General features: G+C 47.0%; 1 non-coding gene across 1 annotated transcript; it reads right to left on the reverse strand.

The window, feature by feature from the left end:
- Positions 1–19,176: 19,176 nt before the first annotated feature.
- Positions 19,177–19,283, reverse strand: LOC138987388 (U6 spliceosomal RNA). The gene has a single exon (XR_011463863.1). It is a non-coding gene; the product is annotated as a U6 spliceosomal RNA (small nuclear RNA).
- Positions 19,284–19,522: the final 239 nt, after the last annotated feature.

Consider the following 19,522-nt stretch of genomic DNA (forward strand, 5'->3'; position numbering starts at 1 on the left):
AGACATATAAACACAACTGATACAGATAAACAAGGTAACAAATTCACACCTGCATGCAAGTACACGCCAAGTACACCCCTATAAATAGATGTATGTACTGACACAAATACATATAAACCTTTCCACCTGAGACAGGTAACACACACACATGCCTACAAATGAGCACACACACGCAAACATGCATGCACCTGGTTACAGCACACGAGCATATAGACTGACATCTGCAATCCTGCTCACGCCAACATAGGCACACACTCATGCAAACACACTCAGCAGACTTCCCTGCCCCTGTGGCCCTGGGACCCAGAAGCCTCCCTTCCCCTATGTGAGACAGCGCGTGTATGGGGGTGTGTGTGTGCCTGCCCACACTTGTGTCTATGTGTATCTGGGGCTGTGAGATTGTGTGTGGATGTGTGTGTGTGCACGCACGAGTGGATGTGTGTGTGTGTGAGAGAGAGAGGGGGTTGCTTAGCTGTGGGAACCCGATGACATCATCTCTTCTGGCTATTTTTAGCTTCCTCTGCAATGACAGCTCCTTCACTGCCCCTCCCCCGCCAGGTTCCCAACTCTCCTTCCCCTTCAAGCTCCCAGAGACAGCCACAGCCAATGGTCCCCCTCATCCTAGTCTAGGTGACCCGCTGGATCGCTAATCTGGTTCACTCTCTCCCACCCCAGTCATGGCTCCCTGGAAGCTGAGAACACTGGGCTCCCAGGCCAGAGGAGGAGGCTTGGGCAGTATGGCAGCCCGGAGAAGGGGCCTGGGTTAGGTGAGCTGACCTGGCTGGTCTCCAGCCCCTAGGGTGCCTCTCCTTCTGCTTTTCAATCTGAAATTATGTCTCGGTCAGTAGTGCCTGCTATGTGCCAGGGAAGATGCCAAGTTCTGGGGATAGAGCAGTGAGCAGGACCGTGGGAGTTCTTCCTGGTTAGAGTTGCAGCTCGGTGGGAGACAGACATTAAACAGAGCACACAGGTGCAGCCCTGAGCTGCAGCAAGGGCTCTGAGTTGGTAACGAGGGCATTCAGGCTGGGATGATGGTCTGTCTCTCATAGAGGGGACCTGAGGAAACCAGAAGGACACACTCCCTTTACCTTATACCTCTCACCCCAACCACTGCACCTCCAGAATTCCACCAAGCCCTGCTTCCTTCTCACACCGCATTCTGTGCTCCCAACACTGTACCAGCCCACCATCCACATGGAGGTCCACTGCTATTCTTTCCTTTGGAGCTTCCCCACAGTTGATCCCTGGGAGGCAGTGCAGTGTTCCCCATCTGTAGATGAGAAAACTGAAGGCCCAGAGAGGGGTAGTGCCGGATCACACATGCCCCTGCTCAGGGAGCAGCTCAGGGGAGATGGCAGGCAGGTGGAGGAGGAAGCGGCGGTGGCACTGCTGTAGAAGAAGCAGGGGATGCCATCAGGAGGTGGGGGAGGGGATGCCATCAGGAGGTGGGGGAGGGGATGCCATCAGGAGGTGGGGGAAGGGATGCCATCAGGAGGTGGGGGAGGGGATGCCTGTGGCCTGAAGGACTCACGCCTGGAGGAGGGCTTCCTGCTTTACCCAGCCTGGGGCAACCACTGGAAAATCGGGTTTGGCAGCTTCAGCTGGGCTGCAGGGCTGGAGGAGAGGTCTAGACCACAGGGAGGAGGCCTGGAGGCGGGCCTATCTTCTAGCATGGAGTGTGGCCAAATGGTCTCATTGGGGGAGCGTTTTATAATACTGGGACCCTTTGGAGAGTGTGGGCTGAATTCAGGAGCCCAGAGTTTCCATTCTCTGGTGTGACACTTAGAAACTCCTGCCCCTTTCTTGGCCTCAATGGCCCCTCCCAGAAAGTTGCTCTGGAGGATCAGTTTCTCCACTTTCAACTCCTGCCCTTGGGGGAGGGCAACTCCTGTTTCCTGGGAGTCTGACTCAGGCACAGGAGCACAAAGCCAGTGGGTTAGGGCTGACCAGACAGCCCCTAGGGCGACAGGATGGAGGTCCCTTGTCACCAGTGGGTCAATGGCCGGAAGCCCAGCTCCAGCCCCACAATGCAATACCGGTCACCCCACCCTTACCAGTGCCCTCATCCACACCCCCACTTCCGGCCTCTGTTCCTTCCTCACCTTCAGGGAAAGCTGCAGGGCTCCCTTGGGGATCTCCCATATCTCCTCCACTGGCTCCCTGCCCTGTGCTTAACCCTCCCTCTCTGCCCATTTGGGCAGGCCAGTCTCCCAGTAAACTTTCTTTTCCTGGACCTGTAGGCAGTCCAGGGAGGAAAGGAAGCTGGGTGGGAGGGCTGTAAAGGAGCCTGCTTTTCCTCCTGCCCTCAGATGTTGTTGTTCAGTTGCTAAGTCATGTCCGACTTCGCAACGCCATGAGCTGTAGCACGCCAGGCTTCCCTGTCTTTTACCATCTCCCAGAGTTTGCTCAAACTCATGTCCATTGAATTGGTGATGCCATCCAACAGTCTCATCCTCTGTCATCCCCTTCTCCTCTTGCCCTCAATCTTTCACAGCATCAGGGTCTTTTCCAATAAGTTGGCACATCAGGTGGCCAAAGTATTGGAGCTTCAGCTTCGGCATCAGTCCTTCCAATGAATATTCAGGGTTGATTTCCTTTAGGATTGACTAGTTTGATCTCCTTGCAGCCCAAGGGACTCTCAAGAGTCTTCCCCAACACCACAGTTCAAAAGCATCAGTTCTTCAGTGCTCAGCCTTCTTTGAGAGGCTTGGGCGAGGCGGGTGGACTGAGTGCATGGGCCTAAGACTGAGCTTCCCAGGGCATGTCTCATACCTGGCAGCCCCAGGTGAAGTAGGAATGCTACCCTTGACCCATCCAGCTGGCTTCTTCCTCTGCCTTCAGCGAATTCAGAGATAAGAACCTAGAGCAGACCTAGAGCAGATATTTGCATTCTCTGGAGGACAAACACAAGAAACTCATGCCAAGTGACTTCTGATTGTTGTCATCATGTCAATGACAAATTTATGAAACAAAAATCACAAAATTCTGGATGCATAGACTCCATAGTCACAGAATCTTAGTATCACAGAATTCTAGCATGGTGCAATGCAAGTAACAGCATCTTAGAAACACAGAATTCTGGCATCAGTGAGTCCCAGATGACAAGGCTAAAGTATCCTTGAGATGGAAGTCTTGAGAAGTCAATTAGTAAAGGGTGGAGGTCTAAATCTGGGAATTCCCCACGGAGGATGCGCACAGTAGTTCTCACATGAACTTGAAGGAGGAGGCAGAGCTCGGGACACATGAGTTTAGTTAGGGTGAGGTAACACACCTGCAATAAACCAGACAGAAGACAGACCTCTTTCATAAGGACACATTCCTGGTTCCTGAGGGTGAGGGGAGTGAAGTGGCAGTGAGAAGAGAGGGGGAACTATATAAACAAAGAAAATACAACCTAAAGAAAGATCAAGTAGCAAAATACACTGGCCCTAATGCCTTCAGCTTCTCCAGGATTGGGGTGAATATCAGCTCAGGACATTTTCAAAGGTTAGTAAGACTATTTACCGCATTGGAATGGGTGACCCATGGCTGGTGTTTTTTTTTTTTGCCAGAAAGGTACCAAACAGAAAATAGTCCGTATCCTACATTTTTCTTGGGGCTGCTGGCAGGAGCAATCCCTTTCTAAAGAGATGCTGATCTTGGAGCAACATGATGTACACCAAAGCCACTTTGTAGGGTGGGGCTCACAGCCCCCAGCAAGGCCCTGATAGGGGACCTTGTAGAGGGCGTCTGTCTGGGATGGTGCCTGTTGGGGGCGGGCATCTCTATGGAAGGAGCCAAGTTTGAGGCAACATTTTGTATGGGGACCCTTGTCTGATTATGGGGTTGGTTACTCAGTAAACAACAGGGATATTTACCTAGCATTTCTGGGAAACTACTGCAAACTCAGGAACCCAGAAGGAGTGGCTCCAGAGAAAGGCAAATGCCAGGCCCTTCTGGGCATGGGAAATGGGGCAATGTCCGATGGAGATCCTCCTGCTCAGCTGCCTGTCCTTGGATTCAGCCTTGACCTCTACCCACACTCCCACTTGCCTCCCTCTCCCTGCTTGCCCGCTGCTCTACCTACCTACACCTGCTGTGTGTTCTTTGGTAAATGTTGTTCCCTCTCTAGGCCCCAAACCTCCTTTGCTCTTTTTTTGAAGTCTGTAATTGGGTCCTAAGTGCAGCTTTTAGTATTTTATAGTCCTGCTTTCATCCAGAGCAGTTTCAGCTTCAGATAGCTCCATTCTCAGCTTCCAGAGAAAGTGTCTGGCAGCTTCAGGGAGGAGGCAGGGAAGAGGGAATAGAAATAGTGCTCACGTTTGACATGCTACATGTGTCAGTGTCCATGATGAGTGTTTTTATAACACTCATCACTGGGCATCTTACGCAATGCCCACAAACACCCTGTGTATATAAATCATTGCTCCCATTTTATAGATGAAGGAACTGAGGTTCAGGGAGGGTAAATAACATAACCTCAAATTATTCAGCTAGAGAGCAATAGGAGTGGAATCTCTACCAGGTCTGTCTTAATTCTGAGCGCTGTGATTTCAGATTAGCATTATTTCATGTGGCTTCATTTGGTAAAATGGAAGTCCATGGATCGGAGTTTCAGGGAGAAGTAGTCTCTCCAGCCGGCTCTGAAAGGTGACAGGTTCCACTTAGAAAAGTTTGCAGCCAGGACTGACAGCTCATACTGTGAAAAAGCTGAACTGAGACTCCTTGTCTTGGGAACTCTGGGTATGCTCCAGCTCAGATTGGAGCTAGCTGAACTGGGTTGAATGTGAGGAGGTTGGGTTGGAGAGTGGTCCTGGTTGAGAGGCTGCTGTCACTGTTCCTGGAGATAGTGTGTATATGTTGGGGAGGGGCTGTGAATGGAGGCTTCTTGACTTTCTGGGATGGGCTAGCCTCTGCCCGCTGAAGCTGGAGCTGACTGATAGGCCTCCAGGGCTTGGGGCATGGGACTTGCCAGCTGGGTTGGCATCATGACATGTTGGCACTAGTCTCACTACCTTGAGAATCCCAATACTTTTTGGATCCCCAAGACTCAGCAATGTGCACAACTGCATCAGGTAACTGACTCAAAGGAGGTGGAAGGATTTCAGATAGATACCTACCCCTGGTCTGTCCAAAGATGGGTCATCATCCGGGGCTGAGAAATAAGGAAGTCACTGATTCATAGGGTCAGGACTAGGGGCACCTGGTTGGGGTGGGGGTAGTCATCTAAAAGATCCTTCACTGTAAGGGTGAGGATAGAGTTTGAGGTCCAGAAAGGGAACAGGACTTGCCAAAGATTGCTTGGTGGATACACCGACAGAGATGTCAGGACTAAAAGCTTCAGATTTTGTATACTGGGAGCTTACAGAGGCAGGGCACAGACCTCTACAGGCCTCATGGAAAATATATAGGTGGGGGACTTCCCTGGATGTCCAGTGGCTACCACTCCATGCTCCCAATGCAAGGGGCCCAGGCTGGATCCTTGGATAGGGAACTATATCCTGCATGCCACAACTAAAATTTTCCATGCTGTAACTGAAGATCCCGCATGCCACAGTGAAGATCAAAGATCCTGCATGCGGCAACAAAGATCCAGTGCAGCCAATTAAATATTTATAAAGAAAGAAAAGGTATGCTGCTGCTGCTGCTAAGTCACTTCAGTCGTGTCCGACTCTGTGCGACCCCATAGACGGCAGCCCACCAGGCTCCCCTGTCCCTGGGATTCTCCAGGCAAGAACACTGGAGTGGGTTGCCATTTCCTTCTCCAATGCATGAAAGTGAAAAGTGAAAGTGAAGTCGTTCAGTCGTGTCCAACTGTTATCGACTCCATGGACTGCAGCCCACCAGGCTCTTCCATCCATGGGATTTTCCAGGCAAGAGTACTGGAGTGGGGTGCCATTGCCTTCTCCGAAGAAAAGGTATAGGTGGTTTTAAAGGTGGACTTAAAGAAAGGACAACGTTTTAGCTGATGTAAAGGGGTAAAAGACATTCCTGGTTGAGAAACAGTAAGAGCAGCCTCTGGAGGGGGCACCGATTGGCCACCTGGGATGAATGAATTATCCCACGAGGAAGAGAAATCTGATGCCCAGTGATACAAGGCTCAGGGCTGTTTGTGTTCTGTGCGCAGTCACAGAGGTGGAGGCCACAGGGATACAGGGCCCAGAAGCAGCTGGCGGGCCAATCTGAGGAGACCAGGGCTGGGAGACTCTTAGCAGTAAGGGGTGGGGGCCGCTAGACTGTCGCCACCCCAGGGCGCCAGCTTTTCCTTTAATCCTAGCCTCGACAGGACCCAGGCCCAGTCTGAGGTCCGGCCCAGCAAAGGGGAAGCGATTACACCTTTCCCGGCCAGTGTGCACACCTCCTCCCTTCAGCAGCTTCCTTTGCACTTCCTCACAGCCTCCGATCCGGCCACTGGGCGGTGACGGGAGAGGGACTTTCTCGGCTTTAGGGGTTTGGAGGCTGTGAGCCTATCCAGTGTTGCTGTGATGCAAATCCGCTCTGGATTATTCCCGGACTTTCTTCCGTAAAGCGGGACGCACCCGGCGCCAGAGCTGGACTGGAAGTGTCTCCCTCGGCCCTGACCCGGGGACGCCAGGGCCTAGAACGGGGTGGGGTGTGGGTGGGGTGCCTTCCGCGGCAGCCCTGGGATAAAGGTGGCGGTGGGAGCCCGGGGTGGGATGGGGGGCGGGTGGGAGCAGGGCTGTAATTAACGCGCGGGAACGCCTGATGTGGAGCCGGAAGCAGTGGTCTGGAACACCACCAAGAACCCAGCTAGGAGTGTGGAGGGTGGGCAGCTGGAACTCAGGTCCGCGCCTGAGGTTTTGGAGAGATTTGAAGGTGTTGGACTCGGGACCATGTGTAGCGGTGGAGATCGTGGTGGGTATGTGAGTGGCCTGTGAGGGGCAGCCCCAAGCCTGAGCGTGGCTTGGTCTCGGTACAGACGTGGTTTGGACACCAAGACCAAATTTGAATGATCACTGTTCCGCAGGGAAACCAAAGCTGGAGTTACAAGCATCTGAGGCTTGAGAGTCTGAGACTGCTAGGGGGAGGACAGAAGAGAGGACAAGGCGGGTGGGGAGTGCTGGGTGCTTGGGCTCCAACTTAAGGAAATAGACCTGCAGAATGGTATGAGCAGTTTATAGGAAATGCTGTCCATACAAATCAGCATGTATGTATAGGTATAAGGAGAGGCATTTACTGAATGACTACTGCATCCTTGACCAAGGATACTCAACACATTGACAAAAAGAGGAGTGTGTTTGCTTTTTTCTTGTTACTTTTATAATCAGAAAAGGACAATACAGCTCTTTTTATTTAAAAAACAAAAAACAGTAGACCTAGTTTTCAGCCGTACAAAGCCTACTTACTGTTTGGCCTTGGAAAATTTGCTTTAACTTCTACAAGCCTCAGTTTTCTTATCTGTAAAATTAAGAATAACAGGGACTTCCCTGTGGTCCAGTGGTTGAGAATCTGCCTTGCAATGCATGGGACTCAGGTGTCATCCCTGGTGGGGGAACTAAGATCCCACATGCCACAGGGCATGAGCTACATGAGTTACATGAACTAAGCCCATGAGCCACAACGAAATCCTACATGCTGCAACTAAGATCTGATGCAGCCAAATAGATTTAAAAAAACAAGAAGAAAAAGAAGAAAACCTAGGCCAGGGTCCGTGGATTTGAGGATTAAATGCGTTGGGACAGCAAAGGTGCTTGGAACAGTGTTCAGCAAGTTGTAGCAGTGAAAACATAGCCTAGTTTGAAGGTGAGGATTGGGAGCAAAAAGTCTTCTGGAAGAGTGGAAATCAGAGCGGAGTCTTAGAATATGAGTAGCAGCTTGTTGGTGGAAGAGGAAGAAGGGAAGAATGTTAATGACCGAGCAGACAGCAGAAGGAGGAGCCGGTGGGTGAGAAACGTGAGAGTGAATTTGGGGGAAATAAGGAGGCGTGAGGTGGGGAGTGGAAAGAGATGAGATTAGAAAGGTAAGCTGGGGCCGGATGTTCAAGGTGGAGGCTCAGTTCCTGAGGCTGGTTTCCTTTCTAAGAGCTGTTGAGGAGTTTTCAGCAGAGGCAGGAGGAGATAGGTTCCTAGTGGGGCAGTGTGGGGGCAAGGAGACCTGTGAGGAGAAGGGTAATGGCTTGAACTATGCGGCACCGGTGGGGTGGGAAGAAGTGGATGGGTTTGAGAGATTGAATAAGAGGCAGATCTTGATTTCTAACTTGGGTCCCCAGGGTGCTGCTGTTCTCTGAGACAGAGATCAAGGGATCAGAAAGAGTAACACATTTGAGGGGAATCTGAGTTCAGTTTTCAGCATGCCTTTGACCTCTGAACAGACCCTCAATAACTGAGGTCCTGTTGTCCCACCCGGCAATTACTCTGTCCATAAGATGGGAGGGGTGTCTCCAGCACTACTGGCTGGCTGTTCCTTGGCTAGAACTGGGTAGAGATCTGGGTGGGGAGGCTGGGTTGGGGGTGCTGCTACCAGTGGGCCAGACCTGGGAGCATTCCTTTGTGGTTCTGGACTGCCCAGCAGTTTCTTTGGGCACAATCATGTTATAGGAACGTGAAGATTGAGTTGTCAAATGGTTCCCGTAGAGAGTCCCTGGAGGGGGGCAGTGGGCTTCCCAGGTGGCCCTAGTGGTAAAGAACCTGCCTGCCAATGCAAGAGACATAAGAGATGTGGGTTCAATCCCTGGGTTGGGAAGATCCTCTGGAGGAGGGCATGGCAACCCACTCCAGTATTCTTGCCTAGAGAATCCCTAGGACAGAGGAGCCTGGTGGGCTACAGTCCATAGGGTCGCAAAGAGTTGGACACGACTGAAGCGACTTAGCACGCATGCCCGGAGGGCGCCAGTGCTCTGTGCTGTGGAGATTACTGTGTCCATTTTATAGCTCAGGAAGCTGAGGCTCAGGAGTTGAGAGTCAGAGCTTAGAAGTAAACAAAGTTCTGCGTGATGTCTTCTCACAATTCTAGCTGCCACATCATCAGTGGTGACATTAAATCTAAGAGGGTATGGAAAAGCACCACAGCCATGGCTCCTTAAGAAATGCAGTCTAGAGGGGTTCTGGGGACTCAGGAAGGAGGCAGGGAAACTTCCTGGAGATGGTACAATATGTGAGGTCATAGAAGCATAATCTTGTCTGTCTTTCCAGCCAGTGGTCATTGGCAATCAGCCACTGCCTGCGGTGAGGGAGACCTTGTCATCTGAGGGGCCTTTAGGCAGAATGTGTCCACAGAGCCCCAAAACTGGCAGGCTGGAATTCCTTCAGGCATTTCAGGCCTGAGATGGAGGTACTTCTACCTCGATCTCTGGCATCCATCAACCTGAGCATCCTTTCTGCACTGGTACGTCACTGGCCGCTGGAATCCTAGTTAGCCTGTTCATTTTCATATCAGGGTTCAGCACAAGTTTCTGTTCTGTTCCCAGGTTTTGTTTTACTTAAAAAAAACCTCTTGTGATGAAGTGATGAATTCTTTCTAAGGGAGGACTGACCATTAAAAAAACCCCTGATCTTTCTGTGAATGGTTGGGGAGAATTTTTAAGATACACACAAAAAAATGTTGCTAACCTTCATCTGTCACTTACCAAGTGTTTTTTTTCCCAGGTGTCCAAATAACTTGCCGTGGTAAGGGATGGCCAAATTTAGGAGATGAGAAGGGGTAGTTTAAAAAAGAAAACAAATGTTTAAATAATATTTGGTCATTGTAGATAACACAAGCAAATAAAAAAAGAAAAAGATCAAGCATCCATCAAGAGAGAAATACTGCTAACATTTTAAAGTATTTCCTTTTTTCCATTTCTGGGCATATGTAGTTTTCTTTTACATGGTTAATACACTGCATAGACAATTTTGTGTCTTGCTTTCTTATTCAATAAAATTGTAAGAACTATCTCTTGATTTAAAACCATTAAAAAAATTTTAAATGACTGCATAATCTTCTAGTATATGGAGTTACCATATATATATATATATTTACCACTCCCCCATCCTTAGACATACAGGCCTTTTCTTTCTTCCCTTCCTTCCCTCCTTTCTTTCTTTCCTAAAATATTTACTAATTTTTTATTATCTTTTTGGTTATGTCAGGTCTTAGCTTCAGCACACAAGACCGTCCACTGCAGCCTGTAGGCTTCTGTCTAGTCAAGTCACGAGGGCTTAGTTGCCCCATGGCATGTGGGATCCTAGTTCCCTGACCAGGGATCAAACTCATGTCCCCTGCAATGGAAGGTGGATTCTTAACCACCGGACCTTCAGAGAAGTCCCTCTTTCTTTCTTTTTTATTATAAAAATGCTGTGATGAAAATCTTTGTACATATATCTTTGTCTGTATTTTGGGTTATTTTCTTATAGCTTTTTCCTCATCAGCAAGCTAAATGACACAACCAGAGCCTTCATGACAGTTCCTGCTGCTGCTAAGTCGCTTCAGTCGTGTCCGACTCTGTGCGACCCCATAGACAGCAGCCCACCAGGCTCCCCCGTCCCTGGGATTCTCCAGGCAAGAGCACTGGAGTGGGTTGCCATTTCCTTCTCCAATGCATGAAAGTGAAAAATGAAAGTGAAGTCGCTCAGTCGTGTCCAACTCTTAGCGACTCCATGGACTGCAGCCTACCAGGCTCCTCCATCCATGGGATTTTCCAGGCAAGAGTACTAGAGTGGGGTGCCATCGCCTTCTCCGATGACAGTTCCAAGGCACCATCAAAAGACCAAAAAGTGGGAGTGGCCCAGTTCCTGGAAATCTCCACTCCTTCCCCAAGATGCTTCCTAATGTCCACTTGACTTCACACTCCAGGATGTCTGGCTCTAGGTGAGTGATCACACCATTGTGGTTATCTGGGTCGTGAAGACTTTTTCTGTATAGTTCTTCTGTGCATTCTTGCCACCTCTTCTTAATATCTTCTCTTTCCATTAGGTCCATACCATTTCTGTCCTTAATTGTGCCCATCTTTGCATGAAATGTTCCCTTGGTATCTCTAATTTTCTTGAAGAGATCTCTAGTCTTTCCCATTCTATTTTCCTCTATTTCTTTACATTGATCACTGAGAAAGGCTTTCTTATCTCTCCGTGCTATCCTTTGGAACTCTGCATTCAAATGGGTATATCTTTCTTTTTCTCCTTTGCCTCTAGCTTCTCTTCTTATCTCAGCTATTTGTAAGGCCATCTAGAGCCAGACATCCTGGAGTGCGAAGTCAAGTGGGCCTTAGGAAGCATCACTAGGAACAAAGCTAGTGGAGGTGATGGAATTCCCGTTAAGCTATTTCAAATGCTAAAGGATGATGCTGTGAAAGTGCTGCACTCAATATGCCAACAAATTTGGAAAACTCAGCAGTGGCCACAGGACTAGAAAAGGTCAGTTTTCTTTCAAATCCCAAGGAAAGGCAATGCCAAAGAATATTCAAACTACTGTACAATTTCACTCATCTCACATGCTAGCAAGGTAATGCTCAAAATTCTCCAAGCCAGGCTTCAGCAATATGTGAACTGTGAACTTCCAGATGTTCAAACTGGATTTAGAAATGGCAGAGGAACCAGAGATCAAATTGCCAACATCCACTGGATCATCAAAAAAGCACGAGAATTCCAGAAAAACATCTACTTCTGCTTTATTGATTATGCCAAAGCCTTTGACTGTGTGGATCACAACAAACTGCAGAAAGTTCTTCAAGAGATGGGACTATCAGGCCACCTGACCTGCCTCCTGAGAAATCTGTATGCAGGTCAGGAAGCAACAGTTAGAACTGAACATGGAACAACAGACTGGTTCCAAATTGGGAAAGGAGTATGTCAAGACTGTATATTGTCACTCTGCTTATTTAACATATATGCAGAGTACATCATGTGAAATGCTGGGCTGGATGAAGCATAAGCTGGAATCAAGATTGCTGGGAGAAATATCAATAACCTCAGATATGCAGATGACACCACCCCTTATGGCAGAAAGTGAAGAGGAACTAAAGACCCTCTTGATGAAAGTGAAAGTGGAGAGTGAAAAAGTTGGCTTAAAGCTCAACATTCAGAAAACGAAGATCATGGCATCTGGTCCCATCACTTCATGGGAAATAGATGGGGAAATAATGGAAACAATGAGAAACTTTATTTTGGGAGGCTCCAAAATCACTGTAGATAGTGACTGTGGCCATGAAATTAAAAGACGCTTGCTCATTGGAAGAAAAGCTATGACAAACCTAGACAGCATGTTAAAAAGCAGAGACATTACTTTGCCAAGCTATGGTTTTTCCAGTAGTCATGCATGGTTTTGAGAGTTGGAGTATAGAGAAAGCTGAGCACCAAAGAATTGATGCTTTTGAACTGTGGTGTTGGAGAAGACTCTTGAGAGTCCCTTGGACTGCTAGGAGATCAAACCAATCAATTCAAAAGGAAATCAGTCCTGAATATTCATTGGAAGGACTGATACTAAAGCTGAAACTCCATTAGTTTGCCACTTGGTTTGAAGAACTTACTAGAAAAGACTCTGATGCTGGAAAAGATTGAAGGCGGGAGGAGAAGGGGATGACAGAGGATGAGATGGTTGGGTGACATCACCAAATCAATGGACATGAGTTTGAGCAACCTCCAGGAGTTTTGATGGACAGGGAAGCCTAACATGCTGCAGTCCATGGGGTTGCAAAGAGTCAGACATAACTGAGTGACTGAGCTGAACTGAACTCACCAAGATAGTTGGAATAATCCTCCCACTCATTAGTCTATGAAATTACTGAGCCCATAAAAGCTAGCCACACCTCATTTCAAGGCTGCCACACTTATCCTCCTTGATGGCCCACATTCTGTCTATGAAGTGTATTTCTGAAGAAATCCACTTCTTAACTATCACTTTGTTTCTCACCGAATTCTTTCTGGGATGAGACATCAAGAACCTGAGCTTCATTAGGTCCTGAAACCAATACTGTGGGTTCCAGTCCCAGCCACATGGGTTAGAGTCCCAAACTGGGTTTTGACCTGGTTTGAGTCCCAGCACCTAGGTTCAAGACCCAGTCTGAGGTAAACAGTTTTAATTCTTTTAAAGGTTGTGCCCTGTCCCCTTTCCCTCCTGTTTCAATGTGATTCAAATGAGCCATGTCCACCTCTGAATTCCAGGGATGGGCATTAAGACCCTGGCATAGTCAATCATTGTGGGAATTGGTTTAGTGGTGGGCAATTCATCCAAGTGGGGCAATGAAAGCCTTTCACTGGAACAACTGGGAGGCAGAGGCCATCTCTCCTGTTAGGGAGTTGGGAATAGAGACAGTGAAGCTAAAGAATGCAGGCCTGGAACTGACTGGTGGCTTTTGCCAATCAAGGGAGAGTCCATGTAAGACAGAAGCCAAGACTAGTTAAGTGGTGCCAAGAAATGGGGAAGATATACTGAAGACTTTGAGCACTTGGATTCAGCTACCTTACTTTACATGAGGTAATGAATCCACCCCTCCCCACTTTAAAGCCACTTTGAACTGGTTCTCTGTTATATGCAATTGAAAAAGTCATATGGTTTAGCATGGTGTTCAGAAAAAAGTGCCAAATTGTTACAGAATCATAGGTTCTGAAATTTAAAGGATCTTTACAGTGTTCTTCATTCATGTTCTATAATATAAATCTTCCAAGTATTTGAATCAGGCCTTTGCTTGGGTAATTCCAAGGATGGGGTACTCACTACCTACAGAGGTAATCTGCCATTGAGATGGGAGATAGATGTGTTCCCTGTGGGCAGATACTCCAAGATAAGATAGTGGCATGAGCTGAGATAAAAGACAAAGGAGCAATTCAGTGTTGTGGAGCATTTTCCTCCAATTAAAAAAAAGAAAAAAGTAAAAGAGAGAAAAAAAAAAAAAAAACCTAGTAAGAAGAACAGCAAAAAAAAAGAGACCACATATTTCTCATTCCTGAGGTCAAGAAGACCTTCCTGACTACACATGCACAGAATGTCTCCTCAGGGGCGAGAAAGGGAGGGGGCACCACCCCATAGTAGATGATGTCACACCTCTGTGCTAGAATCCATCTTGGCTAAGAGAGACTTGTACACATAGGCAAGGACACTGAGAAATATACCAGATACAGACTCAGACCCAGGCAAAGCACGATGACTGGCCAGAGGAAACAGAAGAAATACCTCATATGAGTGATTGAAACTACCACAAAGGCATGACTCTCTATCTGAACCCACCCACATCGGTCTCAGTTCAGTTCAGTCACTCAGTCGTGTTTGACACTTTGTGACTCCATGGACTGCAGCACGCCAGGCTTCCCTGTCCATCACCAACTCCTGGAGTCCACCCAAACCCGTGTCCATTGAGTCGGTGATGCCATCCAACCACCTCATCCTCTGTTGTCCCTTTCTCCTTCTGCCTTCAACCTTTCCCAGCATCAGGGTCTTTTCTAATGAGTCAGTTCTCATCAGGTGGCCAAAGTATTGGAGCTTCAGCTTCAGCATCAGTCCTCCCAATGAATATTCAGGACTAATTTCCTTTTGGATTGACTGGTTTGATCTCCTAGCAGTCCAAGGGACTCTCAAGAGTCTTCTCCAACACCACAGTTCAAAAGCATCAATTCTTCGGTGCTCAGCTTTCTATATAGCCCAGCTCTCACAACCATGCATGACTACTGGAAAAACCATAGCTTTGACTAGACGGACCTTTGCTGGGAAAGTAATGTCTCTGCTTTTTAACATGCTGTCTAGGTTTGTCATAGCTTTATCTTCCAAGAAGCAAGTGTCTTTCATGGCTGCAGTCACCATCTACAGTGATTTTGGAGCCCCCCAAAATAAAGTCTGTCACTGTTTCCACTGTTTCCCCATCTATTTGCCATGAAGTGATGGGACCAGATGCCATAATCTTAGTTTTCTGAATGTTGAGTTTTAAGCCAATTTTTTCACTCTCCTCTTTAACTTTCATCAAGAGGCTCTTTAGTTCTTCTTCACTTTCTGCCATAAGGGTGGTGTCATCTGCATATCCGGTGACATATTTATGCACACATAATTTTTCCCCCAATAAGGCCTTTATTTGTTTCACTACTACTTGTCTCTTTGTTGAAATTTATTTCTGCAAATCAGACAAGCCAAGATCTTGTCATTGACCCTCATGGTCTAGAGATAGGGTTCAGTGCTCTCATTGCTGGGGCCTGACTTTAGTCTCTGGCTGGGAAACTGAGATCCTGCTTCAAGCCACTGTAGGCTGAGGCCACCGAAGATCACCATCACTGGAGAGTCAAAATCAAAGGGAAGTTTTTTTTCTCATGAATTGGAAGAACTAAATTACTCCCTTTGACTGAAACTAAAACAAAAGATGGGAAGATTCTAATCGGATGACCCAAGTGAAACAGGAGGGAAGGGGGCAGAGGACAACTTTTGAAAGAATGACATATCCTGAAGACAAAACATAAACTGATTTGAATCAGATGGGTCCAAGATGGCAGACATGTCAGCTTCGACTAGACCTTGATCCTCAATCAGCAAGCTAAATGATACACCCAGAGGCACTATGACAGTTCCAAAGAAAGAAGTAAAAGAAAGTGTTAGTAGTTCAATCATGTCTAACTCCGAGTGTGACCCTATGGACTGTAGCCTGCCAGGCTCCTCTGTCCATGGGGTTCTCCAGGTAAGAATACTAAAGAGGGTAGCCATTCCCTTCTCCAGGGGATTTTCCCAACCCAGGGATCGAACCCAGGTCTCCTGCATTGCAGGCAGATTCTTTATCTTCTGAGCCACTAGAGAAGTCCATGACAGTTCTAAGGCACCATCAAAAGATCAAAAAGTTGGTGGTGGCCGAATTCCTGGAAATTTCCACCCCTTCCCCAAAATAGTTGAAATCATCCTCCCACTCACTAGCCTATGAAATTACCCAGCCCATAAAAACTAACCACGCTACATTTGGGGGCTGTCACCCTCACTCTCTGTGGTGGCCCACACTCTGTGGAGTGTGTTTCTCAATATAGCTACTTCTTGCCTATCATTTTGTCGTTCACTGAATTTTTTCTGCGATGAGACATCAAGAACCTGAACTTCATTAGGTTCTGAAACTAGGTCTGTGATCTCTGTTGGAGGACTGTGGGTTTTGGCTGGGTTCAAGTCCCAAGCAAGGTTTTGGCCTAGTTTGAGTCCCAGCCTGTGGGTTCAAGTTCCAATCTAAGGTAAATGGTTTCACAAGTATTTTGGCCAAATCCATGGCTTTAGAAAGGAAGAGGTTAGGGACTTCCTTGAGGGCCAAGTGGTTACGAATTTGCCTGCCGATGCAGGGGTCCCTGACTTGATCCCTGGTCCAGGAACTAAGACCCCATATGCTGTGGGGCAAGTAAGCCTATGGGCCAGAACTACTGAGCTGGCGTGCCCTAGAGCCCATGCTCTGCAACAAGAGAACCCACTGTAACAAAAAGCCTGTGTACCACGAGGGGAGAGTACTCCCCAGTCAGTGCAGCTGGAGAGTAGCCCACATGTGGCAATGCAGAGCCCATGTGCCATAACAAAGACCCAGCATAGTCAAAACAAAAAAGTAAAGAGGTTAAAGACACCTGAGGTTGGGGGCAGGAAGGAGCTTAAATGATGTGAATAAGATAAGGGGCATTTTGTTTGTTTGTTTTTGCTTTTGAGAATTTGAAGGGGCCAGGAAGAGAAGGCTGGAGAGAAAGAAGAGAAAGGAAAGTCAAATAATACGGCATAGTACCAGAAAGGCTTTTAAGAACAATAATTTCTAATACTAAATTTCAAAGGTCTTCTGCAGTTGTGCTAAGTTCTCTCTGTCCCATGAATCTTCAGTAAAGTTTGGTCACAAAGCATTGGAGCAAGCGATTGTTTTTGATGACAAAGGATTGAGGACCAGGTGCAGGACAAGGATAACACACAGGGGATGTGAGGCAATCCATAAGCTAAATTCAGACAGTGGAAGCAGGAATGCAGAGACAGGTTATTACGGCAATGTAATTGCCCTGGGGATTTCCAATAATATTTGGGAATGTTTCCGGGAATCTGGGGGAATGAGGGTTTGACTAATATTATCTGTTCTTTTTTGTTTGTTTGTATGTTTGTTCTGCTTTTTTGACTATGCTAGTTGGCTGTGGAATTTTAGTTCCCTGACAAGGGATTAAACCTGGACCCTCAGCAATGAAAGCATGGGGTCCTAACCACTGGATGGCCAGGGAATTCCCTTATTTGGTTCTTAAGAGGTAGAGAGAACTCCAGATAACAACTATGTACTCATATTAAGATGAAATCAGCCTCCTTAATGCTTCCTCTGTGATCAAAGGCATTTGTCTTTGAGGGCCATAAAGACCAAAGCTGTTTTCTTTGCCTCATGAGACTATAATTTTGTCATCTGGTTTTGGATTCAGAACTGGATTTGAATCTGGGCTTTGCCCCTGACCAGTGTGACTGAAATTTATAATCTAGTGGGGAGAGATTGAAAATATCCAAATAAATAAAATATGTAGGGACTTCCCTGGTGAAGATTCCATACTTCCACTGCAGGGGGGGCATAGTTCCCATCCCTGGTCAGGGAACTAAGATCCCACATGCCTCAGGGAGTGGCCAATAAGACAAAATAAAATAAAATATGTAATATGAGGGATAGAAATAAGTGATATGGTGGTAAAGCAAGTGAGAGGGAGATGAAATGCCAGGGAGTTAGTTATTTGCCACTTTTTATATGGTGGAGACAGGAAGCCTAATAATGTGATATTTGATAAAAGACCTGTAAGAAGGGAGGCAGCAAGCCTTGTTTATACTTGGGGGAAGAATGTTTCAGGTGAGGGTAGAACAAGTGTAAAGGCTCTGAGGAGGTAGTATGTAAGGTGTGTGTTTTTTGTTTTTAATGAATTTATTTTTTAATTGAAGGATAATTGCTTTACAGAATTTTGTTATTTTCTATCAAACCTCAACATTAATCAGCCACAGGTATACATATATCCCCTCCCTTTTGAACCTCCCTCCCATCTCTCTCCCCACCCCACCTCTCTAGGTTGATACAGAGTCCCTGTTTAAGTTTCTTGAGCCATACAACGAATTCCTGTTGGCTATCTATTTTACACATGGTAATGTAAGTTTCCATGTTACTCTTTCCATACATCTCACCCTCTCCTCCTCTCTCCCCATGTCCATAAGTCTATTCTCTGTCTGTTTCTCCATTCAGTTCAGTTCAGTTCAGTCGCTCAGTCGTATCCGACTCTTTGCGACCCCATGAATTGCAGCACACCAGGCCTCCCTATCCATCACCAACTCCCGGAGTTCACTCAGACTCACGTCCATCGAGTCAATGATGCCATCCAGCCATCTCATCCTCCGTCGTCCCCTTTTCCTCTTGCCCCTAATCCCTCCCAGCATCAGAGTCTTTTCCAATGAGTCAACTCTTCGCATGAGGTGGCCAAAGTACTGGAGTTTCAGCTTCAGCATCATTCCTTCCAAAGAACACCTAGGGCTGATCTCCTTTAGAATGGACTGGTTGGATTTCCTTGCAGTCCAAGGGACTCTCAAGAGTCTTCTCCAACACCACAGTTCAAAAGCATCAATTCTTTGGCACTCAGCTTTCTTCAAGGTCCAACTCTCCCATCCATACATGACCACTGGAAAAACCATAGCCTTGAGTAGACGGATTTTTGTTGGCAAAGTAATGTCTCTGCTTTTGAATATGCTATCTAGGTTGGTCATAACTTTCCTTTCAAGGACTAAGCGTCTTTTAATTTCATGGCTGCAATCACCATCTGCAGTGATTTTGGAGCCCCCAAAAATAAAGTCTGACACTGTTTCCACTGTTTCCCCATCTATCTCCATTCAGTTCAGTTCAGTTCAGTTCAGTCGCTCAGTCGTGTCCGACTCTTTTGCGACCCCATGAATCGCAGCATGCCAGGCCTCCCTGTCCATCACAAACTCCCAGAGTTCACTCAGACTCATGTCCATCGAGTCAGTGATGCCATCCAGCCATCTCATCCTCTGCCATCCCCTTCTCCTCCTGCCCCCAATCCCTCCCAGCATCAGAGTCTTTTCCAATGAGTCAGCTCTTCGAGTGAGGTGGCCAAAGTACTGGAGTTTCAGCTTCAGCATCATTCCCTCCAAAGAAATCCCAGGGCTGATCTCCTTCAGAATGGACTGGTTGGATCTCCTTGCAGTCCAAGGGACTCTCAAGAGTCTTCTCCAACACCACAGTTCTATCTCCATTGCTGCCCTCTAAATAAATTCTTCAGTACCATTTTTCTAGATTCCATACATATGTGTTAGAATACAAAAAATATGGAATGCTTCACGAATTTGCATGTCATCCTTGCACAGCGGCCATGTTAATCTTCTCCGTATTATTCCAATTTTAGTATATGTGCTTCCGAAGTGAGCACTGTAAGATGCGTTTATAGACCAACAAAAAGGTTGGTGGCTGAAAAAAAGAATTTGCCCTCCCAGAGCCTCAATTTTTCATCTAAATAATTCAGATGAGAATTGTACCTATATAACAGAGTGGATATGATGAGTAAATATGATGGGTAGCACAAGGCCCAGGCCTTGTAAGTTGTTGTCATTAAGACAGTTACACCTTTGGCCTTGTTGACCATTCTTTTTTGATAGTGATTAGTGGTTT

Source organism: Bos mutus, chromosome 3 (genome assembly GCF_027580195.1).
Source record: "Bos mutus isolate GX-2022 chromosome 3, NWIPB_WYAK_1.1, whole genome shotgun sequence".
In the NCBI taxonomy this organism is placed as follows: Eukaryota; Metazoa; Chordata; class Mammalia; order Artiodactyla; family Bovidae; genus Bos; species Bos mutus.